The following is a 10,630-nucleotide window of genomic DNA, read 5'->3' as shown; positions in this document are numbered from 1 at the left end:
TCTTGTAAGAATTGTTGCGCTTTGATACGGAATAGTCCCGATAGATAAATTTCAGGTGACATGATCTGAACACCGTTAAGATACGATCACATATGTTCTGATAAGATTACCCCGATCAAGTTCACGATTGGACCTTGATCTCATACAATCATCGTTATCCGGGGTCCTGGTTTGGGACGATCATGTACGTGCAGATACGTTCGTACACGTTACGATACGTTAATCATGCTATGTTGTGATAGGATACGATTGTGATCGCGATAACTTTTAGGATCGAAGATTATCACTGTTTGAGCTACGATTGGACCCCGACGGTATATACATGTACATACAGCCGGACGGACTATTGACTTCATTTTTTACATCTAGAAAGAGAACCATACACTCCACAACCAATGAAAATGGCGGAGGTTGATGACAACATGGCAGTGCAGCATCACTGTATACTTATATTATAACTATCGTGACAGATCGCGGGGCATCGCAACAAAGCATGGTGTTTACCTTGTAAAATATTGACCGGGATCATCACGATTTCAGAGTATGATTAGATGCGATATGTTAAATGTGCTTTGTTACGATACAATACGATCTGATGCGATTATAACGACTGGAAATTAATCGTGTTCATCATAGAAAAATATTTGACTGATAAAATTTCCTTCGATCAAAACGATTGTCACGACTGACGCCAAGATTAGGTAAGATTTGATACGATCGCTATGAAGACCACGATTTCTATCTTGCCGCGAATTGTGATCGATAGTGGGAACCAAGCATAAGATTAAGTCTCTGTGTGGTTTCCAAGAAATTTCACATAGATATGTCTACGAGACGTGTTTTGTAGTAATTTCAATACACGGATGAATGAGTTATCACTTTCTACTTACGACGTCATCGTGAGAACCGTCGCTGGTATGGCGTCAGTCAACATTCTAGTAATGTATTGATGACCCCAGTTTCATTAACGATTTATGCGTTTAAATTACAACGATACGTATTCGTTTTTATCGAAATCCTAAATGAATTGGTTGGTTTGTTATGTTGTTTGTCTTGTTATTAAGTGACATTTCCGTATCGATAGCAGCCATAGCACAGAAGAGACGTGACCAATATATAACATCACAGTGCTGTAAGATGGCTCCCGACACCCACCCATTCTGTCAATATATAACATCACAGTGCGGTAAGATGGCTCCCGACACCCACCCATTCTGTCAATATATAACATCACAGTGTTGTAAGATGGCTCCCGACACCCACCCATTCTGTCAATATATAACATCACAGCGCTGTAAGATGGCTCCCGACACCCACCCATTCTGTCAATATATAACATCACAGTGCGGTAAGATGGCTCCCGACACCCACCCATTCTGTCAATATATAACATCACAGCGCGGTAAGATGGCTCCCGACACCCACCCATTCTGTCAATATATAACATCACAGCGCGGTAAGATGGCTCCCGACACCCACCCATTCTGTCAATATATAACATCACAGCGCGGTAAGATGGCTCCCGACACCCACCCATTCTGTCAATATATAACATCACAGTGCGGTAAGATGGCTCCCGACACCCACCCATTCTGTCAATATATAACATCACAGTGTTGTAAGATGGCTCCCGACACCCACCCATTCTGTCAATATATAACATCACAGTGCGGTAAGATGGCTCCCGACACCCACCCATTCTGTCTTTGGACATGTATAATAGTTTGTTGGGTATCGATTATCTACTGAGGTTTTTGTAGACGCATTCAAGAAGATCAAAAAATGTTTTTGTACAAACTGTACGAATTAACTTGTGAAAGGAGAAGAAAACGAACAGTCATCAATCTCATAACTCCTATATGCAATGTAAAATAGAGAGTTGGGAAAACACAGACCCCTGGATAAACCAGAGGTGGGATCGGGTGCTTAGGAGGAGTAAGCATCCCCTGTCGATCGGTCACACCTGCCGTGAGCCTCATATCCTGATCAGGCAAACGGAGTCGTCCTTAGTCAAAATCAGTGTTCCAAGAACGGCCTAACAATCGGTATGAAACACGTCAGACAGCATTTGACACAATGATAGGTTGTATTGACAAACTAGAGTGTTGAAACCCCTGCACCATCAACTTGTTTGTCAGTAGCCTGCTTCGATTTAAAAACTGACCATACACAGAACAAGCTGTTGCGTATCGAATCAGTTGAGAAATATACACACCTTATGCAGGTGGTAATGGAATATTGCTACATAGATCTAAGAAGTTGACGATGGAGAAGTTGAAATTATCCCGTTTGTCTTAAAGTTCAGTTGTTAGTTTGCCGTTTAAAATATCTACTTTCAATGAAATATCTAAGTATGAAGCAGAAGTGGACGACTCTTTGGTGTCTTTTATTTCAAATTCACAGGGATATATCGAATCAACATATGAATGACAATTATTATTATCAATAGATAATACGTCGTCGATATATTTAAATGTCGAATTGAAGGCCACAGAAAGAAAAAAAAAATTCTTCTCACGTAGACATTTTTGAATAAATTCTGCTTCAAAGGAATATAAAAACAGGTCAGCTAACGAAGGAGCACAATTTGTGCCCATGAGAATTCCAAGAGACTGTTGGAAGACCTGATCACAAAAGACCACGAAGATATTGTCAATGAGGAACTCTAGCATATTTTTTATTTCAACTTCAGAATACTTGTGCGTGGTATGAGAGTGGCCTTTAACAAAGTAATTTTTTGGATGACTGATCACTAGATAGGAATATTTGTGTTTTCTGTTTTTGTTGAAGAAGGAACTGTCTATGATGTCAAAAAGTCTAGTCTTTAATTCATCGTGAGGAATGATGCAGTGTTCCATATCACATTTTACGTGTTTGTTTAATAATTGATGTATGTTTGTTTGAATGTATAACAGTGATCAATCTCATAAATCCTATAAAGAATATAAAATTGGGAGGAGGCCCAGCAGGCCAAACACGAACCCCTTGAAACAGTAGTGGTGGGATCATATGTCTAAGAGGAGTAAAAATCTCCTGTTGACCGCCTACACTCTTAAAGACAAAAGTGAAAATAACGAACAATGATAAATCTCATAACTTCTATGAGCAATACAGAATAGAGAGTTGGGCAAACACAGACCCTGAATATACCAGAGGTGGGATCAGGTGCCTTGGAGGAGTAAGCATCCCCTGTCTTAAAGAGGTAAACTAAGTAATCCGTAGTCAAAATCAGTGTATCAAGAACCACCTAACAATTGGTATGAATACCGCCAGACAGCAGTTGACCGAATGATAGGTTATATGTGCAAACTACATATGTAGATCATTATAACGACCATATAATTTGTAAAATGCGAACTTTAAGGTTTTTCGATCCTCGTGTGATGTCATAGGTTTTTGCAAAAATCTTTATCAAATTAAACTTTGCGCATGAAAGAAATATATCTTTCAGAGGAATTTTATTCACTGCATAAAATAAAAGATTTGGTAAACTATTGATTTTGTTTATAATTTCCATAGATAATCAATTCTTTGTAATTAAAAAAATGTTGTCATGAGCAATAACTCCTATGCTGGTATTTCTTCTACTGTATGTCTATTATACATGATTTCCCTAATATCCACAATTAATTTATACATATTTATGAATCAACTTTTTTTTTTTAAAACTTTTGACATTTAAAATTTGTCATTTCAACAAGTTTTTATCTATTTTAATTATTCTGTATTTACGAAAATGTGTGATTTTCTGATGTTAAAATATACTTCCGGTTGTTTTTTTTTTTTTTTTTATGTCTGACATCTTTAAAAATGTGACAACATACACATTTTCTTTGGTTATTGATTAAATTCAACTATATTGAACGGAGGTTAATACGGATTTTGCACTTTTAACCATTAATATTGATAAGTCACATGAGGATCGACCCACCTTAAACGAGACAGTTCAATTCTCTATAATATCAACTTATTTACATGTATCAGTAGCCGGCCTCGATTTAAAAATTGATCATACACAAAACATGCTCTCGCGTATCGAATCAACACCATATGGAGATGATAATGGAATATTACTTCATAAATATAGGAAGTTTGTTCAAGTTGACAATGGGAAAACTATAATCACCCCGTTTGTCATAAAGTTAAGTTGTTAATTTGACGTTGGCTATGCGTAGATTTTCGTTTTCATACGAAAGTTGTTTTTTTTTTTGTGGCACAACATATGCCAGAAGGGGTGTAAATCAAATATGGATTTTAAAATAATTCTAAAGAACTTTTACTAAATTTGAAATCACAAAACTTCTCAAATCAATAGCATTTAAACGTATGACTTTTTAACACTTTACACGACCATTCCTCATGATAAATTGAAGTCTAGACCTTTTGATATCACAGATAGTTGCGTCTTCAAAAAAAAGTGGGAAAAGGAAATATTCATATCTAGTGATCAGTCATTCAAAAAATTACTTTGTTAAACACCACTCTGATTCTACGCACTAGTACTCTGAAGTTGATATAGATATGCTGGAGTTTCTCATTGACAATATTTACGTAGTCTTTTGTGACCAGGTCTTCCGACAGTCTGTTGGAAATCTCATGGGCACAAATTGTGCTCCTTTGATAGCTCTGTGTTTATATTCTTATGAGGCAGAATTTATTTAAAAGGTACATAAGACAAAAACATCTCTAGCTTGTGACTCCAACTCGACATTTAGATATATCAACAACGTTTTATCTATCAACAATAATAATTTTCATTCATGTTTCGATTCAATATATCCCAGTGAACTCATATAAAAGACACCTCAGAGTCTTCTACACGAAAGGCGAAGATAACGAACAGTGATCAATCTAATAACTCCTATAAGCAATACAAAATAGATAGTTGGGCAAACACGGACCCCTGGACACACCAGAGGTGGGACCAGGTGCCTAGGAGGAGTAAGCATCCCCTATCGACCGGTCACACCCGCCGTGAGCCCTATATCCTGATCAATCGGTATGAAACACGCTATTTGACCCAATGATAGGCTGTATTGACGAACTAGATCGTTATAACGACCATAGCATTTGCGAAATGCTGACTTCAATCGAGACTGTTGAAACCCCTGTACCATTAACTTGTTTGTCAGTAGCTTGCCTCGATTTAAAAACTGACTATACACAGAACAAGCTCTTGCATATCGAATCAGTTGAGAGATATAAACACCACATACAAGTGATATTGGAATATTGCTACATAAATCTACAACTGTTTTGTACTTAGATATTTTAATGAACATGAATGTTCAACGGCAAACTAACAATTCAAATTGATGACAAACGGGGTGGTTTCAGCTTCTCTATCATCAACTTTCCACATTTATGTAGCAATATTTCATTATCAACTGCTTATGGTGTGTATGTCTCAACTGATTCGATACACAAGAGCTTGTTCTGTGTATGATCAGTTTTTAAATCGAGACAGGCTACTGAAAAATAAGTTTATATTACAGGGGTATCAACAGTCTCGTTTAAAGTCAGCATTTCGCAAATTCTATGGTCATTATAACGATCTAGTTTGCCAATACAACCTATCATCAGATCAAATGCTGTATAACGTGTTTTATGCCAATTATTAGGCCGTTCTTTGCACACTGTGTTTGACTATGGATTACTACATCTAACAAGATATAGGGCTCACGGCGGGTGTGACCAGTCTACAGGGGAGTGCTTACTTCTCCTAAGTACCTGATCCAAGGTCTGGTATATCCAGAGGTCCATGTTTACCCAATTCTTAATTTTGTATTCTATGGTATATGAGATTTATCACTGTTTGTTATCTTCACCATTCATCTTCAACTTTTCGTTTAACCATCAAACATGTACAATTTATACGGTACCAATTTCCAATTTTGTTGCATCAGATGCGCATTTCGACAATTAATGTCTCTTCAGAGATGCTCAAGCTGTAATATTGGACATGCGAAATAACAATGAACTTGTAAGAACCAAAAAAAAAAAAAAAAAAAAAAAAAAAGAGTGCCAAAGACTGGAGTCAAATTCGTCTAAGGATCAGAGCTATGCATTAGGGAGATGATCCTTAATTTTGAAATGAATTTCTAAACTTTATCACAGCGTATTTTCAAGCTAGTAACGAAGTACTTAACTACTGGGCTGTAGAGACCCTCGGGGACAAACAGTCCACCAGCAGAGGCCTCGACCCAGGGGTCGTAATGTAAAACTTATACGGTACCAATTTTGAACCTCTGTGGATTAATCTATGTCTCAACTGATTCGATACACAAGAGCTTGTTCTGCATATGATTAGTTTTTAAATCGAGGTAGGCTACTGATAAACAAATTGATATTACATGGGTATCAACAGTACTAGTATCATTTAAAGTCAGCATTTCGTAAATTCTATGGTCGTTATAACTATCTAGTTTGCCAATAGAACCTATCATTAGATGAAATGCTGTCTGACTTGTGTTTCATGCCACTTGTTAAGCTTTTCTTTACACGCTGATTTTGACTACGGAATACTCCATTTACCTGATAAAGATATAGGGCTCACGGCGGGTGTAACCGGTCGACAGGCGATGCTTACTCCTCCTAGGCACCTGATTCCACCTCTGATATATCCAGGGGTCCGTGTTTGCCCAACTCTTAATTTTGTATTCATATAGGGATTATGAAATTGATCACTGTTTGTAAGCTTCACCTTTTCATCTACATAGGCGGATCCAAGAATTTGTGAAAGTGAAGTCCACCACATGATCGTTTAGTCAGTTTTTACACCCCCACTGCTTGTGTATGTGGCATCTTAAGGGGATACAAAGACATTTATAAAACAAACATTCTCATTATTTTTTCTTTGAAATGTCGAATTTGTAATTTGGGAAACACAAGGAGGCTATTATGATTTGTGTTGCATGCAGATCTCTCTGTCAGTGCGAGGTTTTAAGGGTTTGATTGATTGCATGAGTAAATTTCTGTTAATTGCTTGAGACTTCTGAAAGTATACATGTAGTTTTAATTTTGAACCCCAAGGCATTGGGTCCGGCATACATGTGTAAAATTGAACAATATGTACCAACTTGTATTTACTGAATCCGTAGTAATCACAGACGTGTGCAATATGTTTACCAGTAAAAAGTGTCTATATTGGTCGATTTCTTGGCCTGTAGATATTCATAACTTGGACACTTTTCATTTTTTTTAAATTTAAACTTACTCGGTACAATATTCTTCTGTTCCGAAAAGAATGTTTGAAATGCTGCAATAAAAGCAAATTTTCTTCGCTATAACACTGTATTGGTTTTAGATTAGAGGTTCATCTTTAGGATGGAAGAATTCTGACACCTGGTCAGATTCATATTTTGAAAGTCCTTGTACAAACGTTGCATACTCTCACAAGAGGGCGCGTTTACGCATGATTTACTTACACCTCTATCAATAAGTTTGTACAAGATTGTAATACAACTCCAACAAAATCCGGTTTTTCGACATAAAAATAAACTATACTGTTAATGAAGACACACCATATTCCATGTGAAAATAAACAAACCCCTTGTTCAGGAAGTGCAAAGAAAAAACACCAATTCAACATTTCACATTGATTTTACACGATAAGGGAAAAATTATCTGTACATGTAGGACAACAAAAAAGCAAGATTTGGACAACCTCAAACCCAACATCAGTCATACGTAAAGTATTCAAACAAACCAAACAAGCACATGTGCTGCACATAATATCATTCGCAGTATTAACTGAAAACCTTCATCTGTTTACTCTACACCTGTAAATCATTTTTCTCACAAAACAGGGGATTTATTTGTTTTATTGGCGCGCTTGCATGAGTTGCACGTTTTCATACATCATTTCTATTGTTTTTATCATGTGATTAAAGCGTTGACAGAGGTGTAAGTGAAGCTTACGTAACGCGCCCTCTGGTGAGAGAATGCAAACGTCGGGGGCGGGATGGACCTCAGTTGTCTTCCTGTTGCAGTTGTTTTGCACAAGACTGAATAGTGATTGTAGTCTAGACTCGTCCCATTGACACAAAATTCTCTTAAGTTAAAATATACCTCTCAACTTAGAGATATATCGCTCTAAGAAAACGATCTATCTTTCATAGAGATATCTCTCTTTCAACAAGACAATAAGAGGGATATCCTTTTCATTTAGAGAGATATCTATTACATCGAGAGCTATCTCTTTCTCTTAGAAACATCACATCTTTTCAACTTAGAAAATTTATTATCTTAAAAGAATTTGCATGAGAGATGTCTTTAAAACAAACGAGATATCCCAAGCGTCGAAAGGAGATATGCAGACGGAATGCAGAAAGCCCGCCTCAATCATTCAAAAATTCAGAAACAGAGAAATCTGAATACAAATATTACACAGAAGCCATGTCTAACCTGACACTATACTACTAGTCAGGTTACTAGCTGAAGTACAACTTGATGTGGTAATATATTGCTTAAGTACAACTTGATGTGGTAATATATTGTATTGCTGAAGTACAACTTGATGTGGTAATATATTGGGACACCTACAGGCACCCTGCAATTCGAACATCATAGATAATTTCTTTATTTTTGAATACACTTACTCTTCCTTACCCCCCCCCCCCCCCTTCCCCCTTTGTCAAGGGATATGGATGATATCAATACATTGTATACCTTAATGCAAGTTTATTTTCCTATCCCTTAAAAAGTCTAGGAAATTAAAATATCATACAAACCGCTAGGATCCTCCTGGTGGCAACTAGTTAATTCAGTTCCAACGACCTCCCTCCAACTTTTCCGTCATTTTTTTTCCCATTAGCCTATTACGTCACAAAATGGCAAAGGTCATGCATGGGAGGGATATATCATTGTACATAGTCAAATGGAAATAGATATTTCTTTACCTTTTAAAGATATCTTTCAAAGTTATGGAGATATCTTTTTCTGAAAATGTGTGAGAGATAACCGTATCTTTTCAACTTTGAAAATTTCTTTTAAATCGATAAAGAGATATCTTTTTACGGTAAAGATATATCTCTAAATGTTTTAAGATAGATCTAGTTGAATTAAAAGAAATATCTGATTAGTCTAGATCACCCCGACGTTTGTGTATAGGGCGTATATCCCCAGAGTATTGACTTGCTCTAGTTACAGTGCTCCCCAAAGTCTGTGTAGACACAAACATCGGGACGATCCAGACTAGTGACGTAGATGTACTAGACCAAGATTTGTCTCAGGGCCCCCCAATGTCTGGTGAAGTGCTCTGGCAACTGAGAATCTAGTTTCTAGTTGGTCTGATCGCCACACTTCCATATGAGGAAAATATCATAAAATTTTGTCCTTTAGTATGTAGTGTCTACCATCTTAGAATTAAATGATATTTCGGTACTAATAAGGTTTCGTCTTTTCTAGATCATTTTGATAGATTTTATTATGTATAAAGTATAGCTAGAATAACCCAGAAAAGTAACCGTAAAAGCCTATCCCCCTTTTAACAAATTATGGAGCCAACACTGAATTCTATACAAAACCGTACATGTATGTATTATATTGTTGAGATTTTTTCTGGATGCCTTTTGCAATGAAAATTTTATTGTATTTTTGATCATGTAACCTTCCTATAGAGTAATATTTTATTAAGTATTCTGTTGACCTGTCATTGTATTGGTATGTGTGTTTGTGTGTCTCAGGATCCGCCCTTGTATTACATGTAATATTTAGAGTATCCTTGAACGAGTGTATCTTCCGATACCAGTCGAGGGGGCGGAGCCCCCGAGACTGGTATCGGAAGATGCACGAGTTCAAGGTTACTCTAAATGTTTTGTATCATTGCGCTCAGAAATTATTTCATCATCTTTAATTATATAACTGTACTCTAACAAGGAACTGCGTGACCAAAATTTAGACCAATCAAAACTCATTATCGAAATAGCATGTTTATCCGATACGGTCGAATACAACGCTTGTCACTTTTTAAGCAATAACCACCATGCATGGACGATGGCTGGGAATTTTTGCTCTCACAGTTTGCAGAATCCGTATATAGCAAATCAGATACATGTTGAAGATTCGTTGCAAAGTATGACGCTCGATCTACCGGGACTAAAAAATGAACCTCATGGATTTCGATATAGGAGATATTTTGGACATGATGGAAACTGATTTGAGTGCGCCAAATTTCTCCAGTCCTGAGGTCGAGATGAAAAATAAACGATTTGAACCGGTGTCCGATGATGAAATTCAGCGTTTGATAGACTCACAAAAAATCTTAACACTCGTAAAATACTAAATGGGCAATTGAAACGTTCAACAAGTGGCGTGCCGCACGGGACAATGTCCCATGTTTGACCGAGATGAATTACTGGATGCAACGATTTGTGTTGAAGTAAGAAAACAAGACAGCTCGGAATATCCAATACGTTTATTTGAGTTTGTTTTATTGATAATTAAAGGTCAAATGTCATTGAGATTGTCGATTCACCCTGACATGCTCTATCTTGATAGAGTATGGTTGTTAGAGCACAACAAGTCATGGTGTATCAAAAATAAAAACACAGTGATCATCAAAGGAAAAACACCACAGCAATGATACAATTTACAATTACCGACTTACTCGTGACTATACGGACCTGGT

The sequence above is a fragment of the Ostrea edulis genome, chromosome 6 (genome assembly GCF_947568905.1).
Source record: "Ostrea edulis chromosome 6, xbOstEdul1.1, whole genome shotgun sequence".
Taxonomy (NCBI): domain Eukaryota; kingdom Metazoa; phylum Mollusca; class Bivalvia; order Ostreida; family Ostreidae; genus Ostrea; species Ostrea edulis.
The sequence above is the reverse complement of the archived record's forward strand: the minus strand, read 5'-3'. Positions refer to the sequence as shown.